Below are 16,145 nucleotides of genomic sequence, written 5' to 3'. Positions count from 1 at the left end.
CTGTACAGCAAAGGACACAATCACTAGAGCAAAAAGGCATCCTACAGTATGGGAGAATAATAAATGACATATCCCATAAGGGGTTGACAAACCCAATATATAAAGAGCTCACACACCTCAACAAACAAAAAGCAAATAATCTGATTTTAAAAAATGCAGAGGATCTGAACAGACACTTCTCCAAAGAAGAAATTCAGATAACCATCAGGCACATGAAAAGATGCTCCACATCCCTAATCATCAGAGAAATGCAAATTAAAACCACAATGAGATATCACCTCACACCAGTTAGGATGGTCAACATCCAAAAGACAAACAACAACAAATGCTGGCGAGGATGTGGAGAAAGGGGAACCCTCCTACACTGCTGGTGGGAATGTAAATTAGTTCAACCACTGTAGACAGCAATATGGAAGTTCCTCAAAAAAGTCAACATAGAAATACCATTTGATCCAAGAATTCCACTCCTAGGAATTTATCCTATGAATGCAGGAGCCTCATTTGAAAAAGACATATGCACCCCTATGTTTATCACAGCACTATTTACAATTCCTAAGAAATGGAAGCAACCTAAGTGTCCATCAGTAGATGAATGGATAAAGAAGACATGGTACATACATACAATAGAATATTATTCAGCCATAAGAAGAAAACAAATCCTACCATTTGCAACAATATGGATGGAGCTAGAAGGTGTAATGCTCAGTGAAATAAGCCAGGTGGAGAAAGACAAGTACCAAATGATTTCATTCATCTGTGGAGTATAAGAACAAAGCAAAAACGGAAGGAACAAAACAGCAACAGACCCACAGAACCCAAGAATGGACCAACAGTTACCAAAGGGTAAGGGACTGGGGAGGATGGGTGGGAAGGGAGGGATAAGGGGAATAAGGGGCATTATGATTAGCACACATAATGTAGGGGGGCCACAGGTAAGGCAGTATAGCACAGAGAAGACAAGTAGTGACTCCACCTGTCATCTGGTAGATGGATTGATCAAATTTTATTTTACTACAGACATTATTCAAATTCTTTAGGGTTTTTCCTTGAAAATAAATAATTTATCATAAATAATAAAGCTGACATTCTACAAATGATGTGAAAAATGAAATAGGTTCAAAGACTTTGCAGCAACAATGAAATTTGGTATATCCCTTTGGTCAGTATTTTCCAAAGGATGCTCTTCAGAACAGTAGTTTTACAAAATAGTAAAAGATATTACATGGATAGAAAAAGGATTCAACAAAAATCAATTGCATTTCCATACAGTAACAGTGAATAATCCAAAAAGGAAAATAAGAAAACAATTCTATTTCAAATAGCATCAAATTGAATTAGCTAACCTTATTGTGGTAATAATTTCAATATATATATATACCTAACATGTTGTACATGTTAAATTTACTTAATGTCATATGTCAATTATATCTCAACAAATCTGGAAAACATTTTAAAATAAAAATAAATAATATGGTGTCAGAAAATTAAAATATTTAGTAATAAATTTAGCCAAAGAGGCAAAGGCTTATACACTGAAAACTATCAGGTATTGCTAAAAGAGGTTAAAGAAGACACCAAGTTCATGAATAAACATCATTGAAAAACATGTGGACACATCATGTGGAAAGACACCATGTTCATGGATTAGAGGACTTAATATTGTTAATATAATCAATGCTGACCTATCAAAATCCTAAGGATTTTTTTTTTTTTTGCAGAAATAGAAAAATCCGTTCTAAAATCCATCAAGGCACTCCAAATAGCCAAAATGATTTTGAAAAAGAACAGATTTGGAGGTCTCACACTTTCTGATTTGAAAACTTATTACAAAGCTACAGTAATCAAAACAATGCGGTACTGGCATAAAGATATATATTCTGATACAATAGAATAGGAACCCAGAAAGAAACAACCATATGTTGTCAAATTTTGGCAAGGGTGCCATGACCATTCAATGAGGTAAGGACAGTCTTTCCAATAGATAGTGCTGGGAAAACTGGGTATCCACATGTAAAAGAATAAAATTGGACCCCTGCCTTACACCATATACAAAAATTAACTCAAAAGGAATCAAAAAGCTGCTTCTTCTATACTTTTGTACCTCAATAACTGGCAATCCATCCTACAAGATGCTCAGACCAGAAGCCTCAGTCTTCCTTGTCTTCTCACTTAATGTCACATATATACATTCAATTCATCGGAAGATTTATCACATAATCTTTCTAAATATTCCCTGAATTTTGACCACTTCTGCTACCTTAAAGATATAGTTACCTTCCTCTGTATAGAATTGTTGACTGATGTCCCTTTTTCCCTTCTTTCCTTTATAAAATCTGTCTCCCACACTTAAGGTCATTCCTATAAAGCAAACCACATCACATCCCTCTTGTGGTCAAAAGCCTGTAATGAATTCTTATCTCATCCTGAGTAAAAGCCAAAGCCATTACAGTAGTCTAAAAGTCCTACACCATCTGCACCCCCTGCAATCTTCTTGACTCATTTCATGCCCCTCCTGACCTCATTCAATCAGCTCCAGCACATCTGCTTCCTTGTCCTCCCTGGACAATACCTAGAATGCTTCCACCTCAGCACCTGGGCGCTTGCTGTCCTTTCACCTGGAAGTTCTTCTTCCACATACCTGCAGGCTTGTTCCCTCTTAATTCCAGTATCTCAAGCTCAGAAAGACCTTCTGCGGCTGCTATGTATAAAACAAATCTGCTTATAGTGTTTTAGTTTACATTTCTTAGTGTGCATACCAAAACTTGAGATTTTGTGTATGTGTATGTTTACTTGTTTAGTGTCTAATTTGTTCCACTAGAATATAAGCTTTGTGAGAGTAGCAATGTTGTCTTGTTCACCACTATTCCCCCAAGAATAGAACCTGCCAAATAAAAAAATCAAAAAATAGTATTGCACAAATGAATGAATGAAATAATTACTGCTACATTTATACACCTAATTTACAACTTATATAGTTTACCATTTACTTCATTACTCAAAAAAAATCCTTAAAATTGAGTACCATCATTTTGGTCATAAATGGCTACAGCTTAACTTAGTGAGCAAAAATTAGTTTTTAAATGACAATGCAGCCCACTAATGGAAAAAGAAGTCATCTAAAAGCTTCTTGTAGACTGTCTTATAATTCAGATGAACCCTTGCTGCAGTGATGTCTTGGTCATTTGGAAAAAACACATCAGTTTTCAAAATCTTGCCAGTCATTGATATTTTCTTCATGGCTTAATGAACAACAAACAACAGAACTGACAAAAGCGACAGAATTTACTGATTTGGAACAACTGTGATCACGGTCATGCTCCTGTGCTGTACTAAATTTCTGGTCAATTAATTCTTTGTCTACTCACACTGGATACACACTTTTAATCAGAAACTTCCTCCAACCCAAGATGGAAAAAAGAAAAAAAAATACTTGTAGTTGTTTCTTTTTATTCATAGATTCTTCCATGTCTATATTAAACCAACCTCTATGAAAATTATACAATTTTTTTGCCTCATCCCAATAATAGATTTTATACTGCAATGAGGTGTCCTCTCTGACCCTTTGGGGTATCAATTTGCACAGAAGAGCCTGTTCTCTCAGTGTCAACCCACCAGACCTGGTCTCTGAGAGTGAACCTAGGTCCAAGTTCTATGCCTGTGCCTTCTCTATTCCAAATGTATTTCTTATATTTTGGCTAGAACTAATAAGCTAACTGCTTCAGTCCATGTAATGCAATAATGAATAATAACTTTACATGGAAATTTTGAAATGAGAGATATTTTTCAGCATTACTCCAATCATACCACTAGGGCATTATTTATTAAAACTTAATATTATAAGTGCCTTCTCAGGAAGCAAACAGAATGAATGTGCCTGAGTCCAGCATGAGAAAGCATTAGACAAATTATACACTACACTTAGTGGGATACTGTGATCACTAAAAATGATATTCATAAGGATTATATAGCAAGATATAAAAATATATATGATTTTAAGTGAAGATCATAGTTATAAAAGTGGATTAAATGTGATTATGCCTGTTAAAAATATGTATGAATTCAGGTAAGGACTAGGAAAAACATGGGGAAATAAATGCAATTTATATATCAGAATGTAAATTTCTTTTAAATTTTTTTATTAATTTTGTAGCTATTTTAAGTTAAAACTAATGTAATTTGCATGGAATGTCTTTAAAAAATTACAGTAATATGTTCAGACTTCTAAGTTTCCTTTTGTAACTACTCCATATATTCTTCAAAATTAAAAGACTCATATGGTGGTATTTTGACTATTCTTCCCTAACATACTTTAAGATGTATCACAAAAAGTCTAACAAACACCTTGCCTACTAAAAGTGGAATATTTTTAATGAATGAAATATCAAATAACACAAATTTTTATGTAAGCAATTTTTTAATTTATGAAGCTTACTTGAAGAATTTTAATCATCTTCCAGTTGTAATATTTATTCCATATGGCTTTATTGTGATTAGCTTTAATGGTATCTTTTAATGAAAATTCTTATCTCAAATAATCTTCAGAAATGATTTATTTATTTTGACTACGGCTGGCATTCACTGTTAGAGAAGAATATATCTTTACCAAATATTAAAAATTATCTACAATTTTCAATCCTGAGGATGTATTTGAAATAGCAGACTTAATTTCATTTCTGTCAAAGTGTACCTTGAAGAGATATACATCACAAAAATGCTATGAAATCTTTAATTTATAGCAGTAAAATGTATGCCTCTGACTGACATTTTATTTTGGCTGCCTGTGACTTTGACAAGTAATAAAAATACTAACTCCAAAGTTAGATTTAGACAATTTGGTTACAGAGGAAATACTATATATATATCCTTGTTTTAAAGCAGTTAAAACACTTTCCCCCCACATCGTCCCATAAAATAACAAAGTAATGATTATACTAAAGTAGGTTCCAGAAAAGTAAGTAGGTGGAGTTAAAAATAAATCCTATTCCTTTGAAGAAGTGACCAAAGGATAACCATCTTGTTTAATGCCAGATCCATTATTGTTGGAGTAGAAGAGCTCTTCAATGAAGTTGCTGAAACAGCTATCATGTTTCTCAGGAACAGTGGATCAGTTTTCCAATGTAACTGCAAGCAGGAAAGACTCTTCTAGCACAAATCATTTGGAATGACTCCTCCATTACCTTGCATGAGCTCAGCAAAGGAGCACAGAAATCTCAGGGTAGAGCTTTAGAGGTGATTAATCATATAGCCACGCCAGCACTTGTTAGATTATAAATAAGAAAAGCAAACACTCCAATCAATCAATACACTAAAAACCATTTACTTTGTCTTTCATTCATTCACTGAAAAAAATATTCATTGAGCACCTGTTACAGTTTAAATACGCTTCTAAGACTCAGACTACCACTACAAAAACAAAGGCAAAATCCCTGCTTTTAGGGAGCCTACTGAAGAAAGGAAGCAATCAATCAATCAAATGAATCAATAGGTAATTAATGTTGAGAATGTGCTCTAAGGAAAATAAAAGTGAGTAAAAGAATAGAACAATTAAAAATACAGAGCTCCTACATCTGATGGATGGCCAGGAAAGGGCTCTCAGATTAGGTGATGTGTATTGTATAGAAAACCTGAGTGAAGTCAAAGTGAGCTAAGAGGCTATCTGATAAAAGTGCTTCCAGAGGAAGCAGCACGAGGTGCCAAGGCCTGGATGGACCTAGCATGATTGAGGATGCCACAGGAGGTCAGTGGGCTGAAGGAGAGAGTAAGTGAGGCCAAGGCAAGTAAGAGATGCAGGTAAAGAAATAGCTAAAGGCTATTTCATAGAGAACATTATTTGCCATAGTAACTACTTGGGATTTCATTCCAAGTGAAACTGTAAGCCATTATTGGAGCAGCGGTAAAGCACTATAGATTGCTTTAGATGGAATATTTAAATGCTGTAGTGAGAAAGCATTAGACAAATTATACACTACACTTAGTGGGATACTGTGATCACTAAAAATGATATTCATAAGGATTATATAGCAAGATATAAAAATATATATGATTTTAAGTGAAGATCATAGATATAAAAGTGGATTAAATGTGATTAAAGCCATATGGAATAAATACTACATTGCTGTAGATGAAGTGAGAGGTGACCATGGCTTGGACTAAAAATATTTCATTGATAGCTCAAAATCAGAATGTATTTTGAAGGTAGAACTAAAAAGATTTTCTGATATTTTGAAATGTGAAGTTTAAGGAAAAAGTAGGTAATTTTTCAAGAATCAGATCTCAAGGTCATGATGAGACAGCCCACGTGAGTGAATAAAAAAAAGAGAAAAGATCCCTGAGAGATTGCAATATTTGAGATCACAAAGCTGAGTAGGATCCAGCAAAGAAAAACAGAGAAGCAGCAGTCCAATGAAGCAGAGACAAAACAAAAAGGGAATGAAATTCTGGTGACCAAGTGCAGTCACAGTTTCAGAGAGAAAGGAGAAACCAATGCTGATGTGGTTTGAGCAACAACTTCCAGTCAGTAAAATGAGGTTGGGTAACTGACCACTGGATTTAGGAGCACAGAGGAAGTATACCTTAAGGATTCCTTCTAAAAGTGTGCTTTAAAGATTGCCACGGAAATTGTAGGAGAAAAATACCTATTTTGAGAAATGCATAAGAAATGAGAAGAATGAGACAAGAGAAAGTGTCAACCACTATTCCAAGGACATTGGCTAGTGAGGGAAATAAAGAAATTAGACAAGAACTGGTGGGAGAGGAGAGGTCATGAGAAGGATTTTGATCAGGAAATATTTCAAAGAGCTTTTATATTTTAAAAGATGTAAAAAAAATCCATCTTTATATTAGCTCTTGGCAAATATCAGAGTTATGTATCTTCATTATAAAATCAATATGTAGCTTCATTATAAAGTAATTAGGAAATTTAAAAAAAAAAAGCAAAATAGGTATTTTTCTCCTACAATTTCCATGGCAATCTTTAAAGCACACTTTTAGAAGGAATCCTTAAGGTATACTTTCTTTATAAAAATGCCAGTCTTTTGAAGAAAATATATATTTTTTAATTCTTGATTAAGATGAGCTGACTATGAAATTTAACATTTGGCTTCCCACAAAAAAATAGCAAAATTATTCATGAAATAGGAATTAAAGAGAGAAAATGATTATTACCCTATCATATTTCTCATTTTCAAGAGGGAGAAAGTTTCCTGCCAGTAATTTCATTAGTAAAATTTAATAACATAATGAATGTTTCTAAATACATGTATCCTCAGTAACAATTTATTCTATGTGGCTTTTTTAAAAATAATAATCTTATAAAATTAAAAAAAAAATCTTAGAACATATGCTGTAATTCTTTGAGAAAATTCCTACAGCAAATTAATGTTATCTACTGTATCAATCTAACTTTTGGGGTATCTCTTATATTAGAAAATCCAGTAAATTGTCTCTTGGATCAGTGCTTCTCAGACATATTTCAGAACCATTCATGTCTCTCCAAAGGGCCTCGAACAAGCCCACCTACCTGGAGAAGACTAAGGACTCCTTATCTTGGCATATCCTTAACCCATCTGTGGCAAGATTAGCTGAGGAGAGCCTTAGATCATGACTCTCTTAATCTGGCTTTTCAAAGAAGAGTAAAATCCAGATCAGTCTCTCTAACAAGTACCTAAGATAGAGGATGAAGAGATTCCATTTGATTTAAGTACCTGATATGCCTGGGACACAGTTGGATTTTTGCTATCAAATTTTAGAAACCCGCCTAAAATTCTTTATAAGAAGGGAAACTAAAAGCACCTTGTAGCCTTTATCTGTCACCATACACAGGTTTTACAATATTATTGAGCATATTATAATGCACATAAATGTCAAACCATTATGAGACTAATATACCTGAAACTAATATGTCAATTCTACTTCCATTAAAAATTTTAAAGTAAATAATACACAGAAAAATAAAGGGGAAAAAATGTCATTGCATTCTGTTTAAATAAATAAACAAGTAAAAGCCCCTGCTGTCAGAGATGAAGGTGTCCTCACATGGCAAGTTCAGACTGACTTGAAGGCTTAAGTTAAGGGAATCAAAAAATATGTCAGGATTACAGAAAAGAATATTAGAACTTCTAGTCACATTTATTGCTATTATTTCACCACTTTAAAGTTTTTATTTTGTGTATGTTTCATAATCATTAAGTAGAGTTGTGCATTTATATAATTAATAAATAAATGCATCTGTATATTAGAGAGGTGCTCAAAAAAATACCATGACATGGTGTTCAATCAAAAAGTTCAGAGATGGCTGCACAGATAGAGTCTTAAAACCACTTTGGCTTGGAAATGTATAAAGGCTAGTATTATCCACCTACCAGACCAGCTGAAAATAATCACAGCGTAGGCCTTCTAAAGATCACATTTTTTAGTACATCCACTTTTGGAGAGGTGTCAATGGTTTAATGACTTATAAATCCCAGTGGGGAAAAGTGCAAGAATTTCCATTATATTCCAACTATTTTATTCATGGGCTGCTATATTCTACTATATTTCCAGTCTTAGAACAGTGCCTGGTTCATAGGAAGTACTCATTAAATATATCCTCCAAAATTATTCATTCAATGAATATTTTATTGAGAATTTACTGCACACCAGGCACTGTTCTAACACAGCAGTTTGTAAGTGGAACACTTGGGATGAGCTATGTATAATGGAAATCTGATGCTGATAAATTCTACCAAAACATTTCTTTTGCCATAAGTGGATATTTAAACACTCTCTGGGAACATTTCATCTACAGGATCACTTGCTTTTTTAAAAAGCTCTTTCAGGTTTATTTGCTTCAACCTTCTTTCTTCAACATAATAGCCTTTATAAAAAAGTCAAACTCATAAAAAAAGAAAGCAGAAAAGTGGTTGCCAGGGGGTGGGAGTGGGGAGATGGGGGTGAGGAAATAGGAAGAAGTTGGTAAAAGGGTACAAAATTTCAGCTGTAAGATGAATAAGGTCTGAGGATCTAACACATACTCTCGTGTCCATAATTGATAATGTGATGTTGTATAGCTAAAGTTCCCTAGAGGAGTACAACTTAAATGTTCTCACCAAAAAAATTTAAAAGATGAGTATGTGAGGTGATAGATGTGTTAACTAGATGGGGGAGTCCTTTCACAACATATACATACGTCAAATCACCACAAAGTGCACTTTAAGTATCCTACAATTTTATATGTCAATTATATCTCAGCAAAGCAGAAACTTTTTAAAAACCAGCCTAATTCTTGGACCCGTCCCTACTGGGATTTAGCAACCTCCTCAGTAATCATCTGCTCATCCTTCCACACCAGTGATTGCTGCTTAGGATGTTTCTTTTGTTGGAAATATCAAAAGTCCTCTTAAAACAAAAATAAAACTATATAGCATTTTATCCAAAATCAACAACTACTAAATAAGTTCATTTTTCTAAGGAGAATATTTGTTGTTTGTTTAGATTCTATTATGATATAAGTATGACTCCTACTTGCTCCTATTTCTTCAGAAGGCTTGTAACAATGGGGTGAAAATCTTCTGCTCAGTGTTTTAGAATCACATTTTTTTCCAAATTTGGGAGCGTCCAACAGACGACAAAGCCTTTTCAATTTAATGACTATCCAAAAATGAATCTAAAAGACAAACATGAGCAGCTACATACTATGCAATGATGCAGATTGCTAAATTCAAGATTCCAAAAGAAGTTTCTTCCTTCAGAATACTCAGCTTGTGCTGGGAAGGACAGAAGAATGAGAAACTGATGCTGACACTTGAGAGGATTCTGCACATGAAATGTAAGGGATGAGAAGGATATGAGAAGACTGTTATTTACACTCCTAGAACAAGGCTATTTCTAAGTCCAGTGAAGCTAAGAACACCCACAAAAATGAAATACCATAAATGCCCAGAATTTTGTCAAGCACATCTTATTGAGTTCTACTACTCAGGGTGAAATGAACTCACAGAGGGGTTACAATCCAGGCTTAGAAGCCTCACATCACCACTTTCCACAGTGCTAGACAAAGACACAATCTTCATGTTCTACGCTGGAGGATTTTTCAAATGTGCAGTTTCCTGGTAAGCTTGGGCTTTTATATTTCTTTACTACTAATATACATGTATGTTGAATTAGAGAAAGGTCATTAATGACAAACAGTATCTATCATTTAAAAAACCAAACAAGCTTGTTTCCTGATTTTGTGCTGTCAAGAGGGATAAACCTATGATGTCAGTTAGAACCCGAGAGATGGTGGTACTCACTTGGTCACCACCTAGCTGCTCACCAGTCCTGTACCTTAGACAGGACATGAGCGTGTGAGTGCACACATGCATGTGTGCACATGCACACACACACACACACATGCTCAGTAGATCCAACATCACATACCCAACATCCCTAAATTTCAGAGCGTTCAGGGGCAACAAAAACAAAAAGACCAGTTTTGGGAAATGAGTCAATTCAGATTTAGAAGGTTAATATAAGCACAAATGGTTTACTGCCAGAGAAGCAATCCTATTACAAGTATTACTTCTCAAGGCCCACAAGTTTTTATTATCCCTTCATTATGAGCATGCTTGTTAACGGGCCAAGACAGTGATAGATAGGCACTGTGACTCAAATGCTTTCCTCTAAGTATTAATCATATTTGTATGCCTTGTAGTCCCTTACAAAGTGAACATCGTATATATTAATAAACACTTTCTAATTTCCATGGAATAAACTCAGTAATGACATAAATCATTTACAGATGATATAGTTCACTTGAGAAAGGCTAAATAGGCCTGGCTAATCAAAGATCAAATTCAAAACCCAACAATTTGTCAACATTCAGGAATGTAGTGCCCATGCCGTCTCTTAATCACCAAATAATATCTTCATGAGAAGATACCTGAGATTCAGGCTTTGCTTATCACAGCCATGAAAAGCATTAGAAACAGTCTTCACAAGGATGGAGGTATAGAATGCTTAGCTTAAGCCATAGCCAGTGATCCTAATGATCTCTGTGTTCTAAAGGTTACCCACATACAGCAGACTTCTCTCCCTTGCCATCTAGACACACACATACATTTTAGAGGAGATCTTTGTGATTGAATAGATTTGCTACTATGAGCCCTTGCTGAGTATCTTAGGTCAGATATTCACCTTCTCTGGTGTATCAGACAGTCATGGAAGTTCCCTGCCACTCGCTCTTCAGTCTGTACTGAAGTTTATCCTTCTGCGCCAAGTGTATCTTTCACACATGCATCCCAGGACTCATCACACTCCTACCAAAGGCTGCCAAGTTTCTCCACTGCCAAGAGTAAAATCCAAATGTGTTAAAATACTACTAACATTTTAGCCTAAAGTGCCCATTCTCAAAAGATACCCACTCATCTTTACATACATGCACACACATTTAAAAAGATACATACACATCCATCTTCAGACTCCTCAGATTCCTCAGTTTTTTCCCTCAATTTCATTATCCTTTTGTTTCCAGACTTTGTTAGTGTTATTTTTCTTCGTAGAATGCCCCTTAACACCTGGAAAACTCCTATTCCTTCTTTTTTTACAGCCTTAAGGATAAATTGTAGGCTCCTTTAGCCTTTGCCCCATAAATTAAGTAAACTGGAGCTGAGGTGCTAGGTTGACCCAAAAATAGAGAAGCTAATTTTTTAAATAACTATTTTATAGTGACCACAGATAATTACAACAACCCTGTTTGATAGGTAATATTTAATTTATTTTCAATCTGAGCTATTTTTGTAGAGATACAAAATTTTTCCTGGTGCTACAAATATGTTAAAGCCATCTCAAACCTCAAAATCTATGCTTATTCTACAATACCCAATATTGCTCTGTCTTCCATATTATTTTCTGTTCAAAGATTTTAAAAAATGCTTACCAAAACAATTTTTTTTCAAAACTAGAGCCTGATGTAAGTCTACACTACTCTTCAGTTTTTCTGTTCAGAAATGTCAAGAAATGCTTATTGAAATAATACCTTTTTCAGAAATAGACCCTGATATAAAATTACCATGCATCTAAAATTTAAGGCACACTAACACACTCCAAAGTGCATTGTGAGAGGTTACAACTTAGAAATGTTTTATTTTTAAAAAGAATCTCATGCAGAATGGTACATAATAAAATATAATTCAAAATCTCCCTCTTTATTACAAATATTGAACAACAAACATATTTAGGGATTTATAACAGTAACAAAAATAATACAGACATATAAATTAGTTCATTACAAATGTTTATATAATTCTTTCATTGCTAAAATAAACAATGCATATTTCTTTTATATATATGTGTGATCAATTTTATAAGCTGGAATACAATTATTTACCTAAAAGATTTGGAAAACAGTTAAAATTGGTATCTATATATAAGCAGAAGATAGGATATTGGCCAACACACATTAGGAATGTTAGTGCTCAAATTTGGTTAAAACCACCATAGTATTTGAAATTCAAAAGTTCTAAGAAATAAAGTAAAATAATTATGAAGTCAAACTAGGTAACAAATACCAAAATGTTGAGAATAACTTGTCTGAATACAGGCTTAATATTGGCATGAGTTGAATAATAATAAAGTTTAAAGTTTCTATCTGTAAGGTCTGTCATTTCTGAAATATTATTTCACCAACCTAAAGAGAAGAAATGAATTGTTCCATTTTCTTCTAATATCACAACTGTCTCTAAAGATTTTCTTCACAGCTACCAAATTATGCCTCATGTAATTTTGAGATCATTTTGAAATACAATTTCTAATGTGAACTGTTAAGAAATAGTGTACTCTTTGCATACAATCTCCTATTCAACTTAAAAGTATTTGGTTTCATTGCAATCTCATTTCAAGTGGACCTCAAATTATTTTGCACCACCAGAACGAAATCTCTGCAGAATTTTCTGATGTATTTTGTGTTTATAAACTTTTTTCCAGCTTGTAAAACAGCTTTGGACCTTGAGCTATCTAGTGATGAAGGGATAATGGTTAAAAGAGTAATTTAGGGGGACTTGGTGATGGGGGAGTCTAGTAAACATAATGTTCCTCATGTAATTGTAGATTAATGATACCAAAAGAAAAAAAAAGAAAAGAAAAAAGAGTAATTTAAATATTAATGGATATCATAGTGCAGTTTTTTAATGGAGTCGTCTTTACCATGCAGTCCTATTTGCTGGCAGTACAGACTGGGTTCCATACTGATCATCCAACTAAAAACAAGTTAAAATGCTAAGTAAGATTTATTTTTAAATCTTCTCAAATGCCTATATCTAGCAACAAAGTAAGTAATATTCAGATGTCAAAAATTAAGTAGGGGCAGAAACCCAGCAAGGAAATGAGACAATTTAAAAGAAATTCTTCCCTGAGAAGCGATTTCTGAGCTGAGGAATTGTAAGCTTTCATTTTCATGGCTTTCAAGGTGCAGGAACAGAAAACAATGCCTGAGGCACAAATAAAGGGGGTTAATAGAAGAAAAGGAGAAAGAGAATGAAACATAGGAGATATTTGAAGAGACAATGATTTCAACTTCCTAACATTTATGGAAGACCCCTCTCCACAGATTCAGGAAGCCCCGTACATACCAACCAGAATAATGAAAGAGAAATCCACATCACAATGAAACCACTGAGGCCCAAAGGAGAAGGAAATTTCTACTACAACCAAAGAAAAGAAGACAGATTACCCTCGATGGAATCACCAATTGTAATGGTAATGATCATTTGTAATCTGGATTCTTTCACTTTGCAAAATGATTTTGAGGTCAATTTTTGATGAATTATGAATTAATATTTCATTCTTATTTATTTCTGAGTCGTTTTCTGCTGTATAGATATAACACCTTTTTAAAAATTTGTTGACAGATATTTAGGTTGTTTCCACTTTTGGGCTATTGTGAAAGCTGTTATAAACATTCACCTCTGTGTGGACACATGTTTTCATTTCATATATAAAGAGAAATGTCTGGATCATATAGGAGGTATCTGTTCACTTATTAAAGTAACAATTTTCAAAATTGTTTTTAGTATATGAGAGTTCCAGTTGCTTCACATCCCCACCATTACTTGTATGCTCAGTAATTTTATTGTCAGCATTCTCCTGATGTGAAGTGATATCTTGGGACTTCAATTTGCATTTTTCTAATGATGTCAAGCATCTTTTCATGTCTTACTGTTTTATAAAGTATCTATTGAAATTTTTTGCCCATTTTTAAATAGCCACATGTTGAAATATCAATTCATTGGTCCCCAGAGAATGTGCAACATGTCCTGGCTCTGGTGACACAGGAGTTGAATGCTCACTGCTTTTTGGCAACCCTGAGAAGTTTCCCAGGAACACTGCTGTTATAGATGGATATGGGGGTAAGCCTATCAGAGTGAAATAAACCCGAATCCCACTGGGAATAGGGTATGGTATACTATACCCAGACTGGACCCCTTCCTGCCACAGTCATGTCACAGGACCACTCTCTTGGATGCTTCCTACCTGATGGACAAGATTTGCCTATGTTGGTGTCATTAAAACATGTGACATCACTCTTAAGGTTAATCTCCTCTAATGTCTTTGTAGATTGGGCACAGACCCTAGCAAAAACTGTTGGTTGCTGGGTGTGCACAGAGCTCCCTACCGGTTCCACTACTGACATCCCATGGAAAGTGCAAGTCATGGAGTCATTTGTGTAGAACTGGTTTGAATAGGGCTGGAATGAGCACTTGGTGGCAATAGATCTGCTCAGGTTTGAGGATGACTATTATTATCATAATTTTGTTGTTATCTGTATCATAATTTCTGTTGTTATTTGTATGTTGTTACAGCCTCTGTTACTATTGTGGGATCTGGTTAAAATGCTCCAGCTTTTTTGCACAGGGACCATTGTGGAAGATTGAGAACACATACATTGTGAGGTGAGAATGCTGGAGGGGGGAATGTGAGGAAAATGGAAGTCCCGTGGCCAGAATTCTCACCTGATCCTAATTTCACCCATTGTTTTTGTGTGATGCTGTAATACTTAGCCTATTGCACAGGTTAATGCTTGCATATCCTTGGCAATAAGCCATTACTGCCAGTATTGCTGTAAATGAACTCCCCCAGTGCTAAGAGCAGAGTGTAGAAAAGAAAGCAGAGGCTGGGGAGCAAGAAAGCAGAGGCCAGGAGCACAGGCAGAGCCTGGAGTTGAGGCAGCACCTGGGACAGAGGCTAGAGCCAAGGCAGAGACTGAGGCAGGCTTGCTGCTTGCAGAGGAAGATGTGATTCTAGTGCTTGACCTGCCATCGTGAAAATAAAGCTTGGTGTGAGCCCCTTTTCACCTGTTGTCATTTTTTTTTGTCTCATTGAATCCATACTGAACTTGCCCAAGGCTGAAACCCTCAGGTGAGACAGTCTGCCACACACCCTGTCATCCTCACCATAGAACAAACAATTCTATCTCATTTTCTATAAATGGTTTCTATTTGTATTATTGTTTATGTTAATATGATTGCATGATTCCTTTCTTATCCTCTTGAACTCTTTTCTACTCTATATCCTTGATGTTTTCAGAATGCCCTCCTAAAGGAAGTAAGATGCAGTAAGGAGACAAAGTAAAAACTATTCCGATTTTTTTTTTAATTCAGGCATGATCACTATACAGTAAAACCACCTATCTCAGTGCACAGTTCTGTGAGTTTTGACAGGCACCTATATTCATGCAGTCTATGCCACAGTAAAGATATAGAATAATTACATTACCCTCAAAAATTCTCCTTCCCCTTTGTAGTCAATCTCCCCCCCCTTTCCCAGACCCTGGTAACTACTGATGTGTTTTCTGCTAAAAACCAGCATACAAATATATGGCAGCTTGATTCATAATCACCCACAATGGGAAAGAACCTGAATGTCCTTCTGCTGAGGAATAGTTAAACTAGACAATTAGTTTTCAAAGCTAAATTGGGCCATTTAGGAGCATATGACAAAGGTTCCAAAGTCTGGTATATGGACAACTTAATCTCATATTAAATGGTAATTTTAGTTCCACACTATCATTTTAGAAGTAAAGTTTACTATTTTGTTTTCATATTCTCATTTCAAAGAAATACCAGTGCTCTTCAAGGAAACAGTGGAAAGAAAAGAGAGCTGATCTCTGTTCGGTGAATGTGTGAGACTGA

Source organism: Manis pentadactyla, chromosome 3, assembly GCF_030020395.1.
Source record: "Manis pentadactyla isolate mManPen7 chromosome 3, mManPen7.hap1, whole genome shotgun sequence".
Classification (NCBI taxonomy): Eukaryota; Metazoa; Chordata; class Mammalia; order Pholidota; family Manidae; genus Manis; species Manis pentadactyla.
This window is presented reverse-complemented; position numbering follows the sequence as displayed.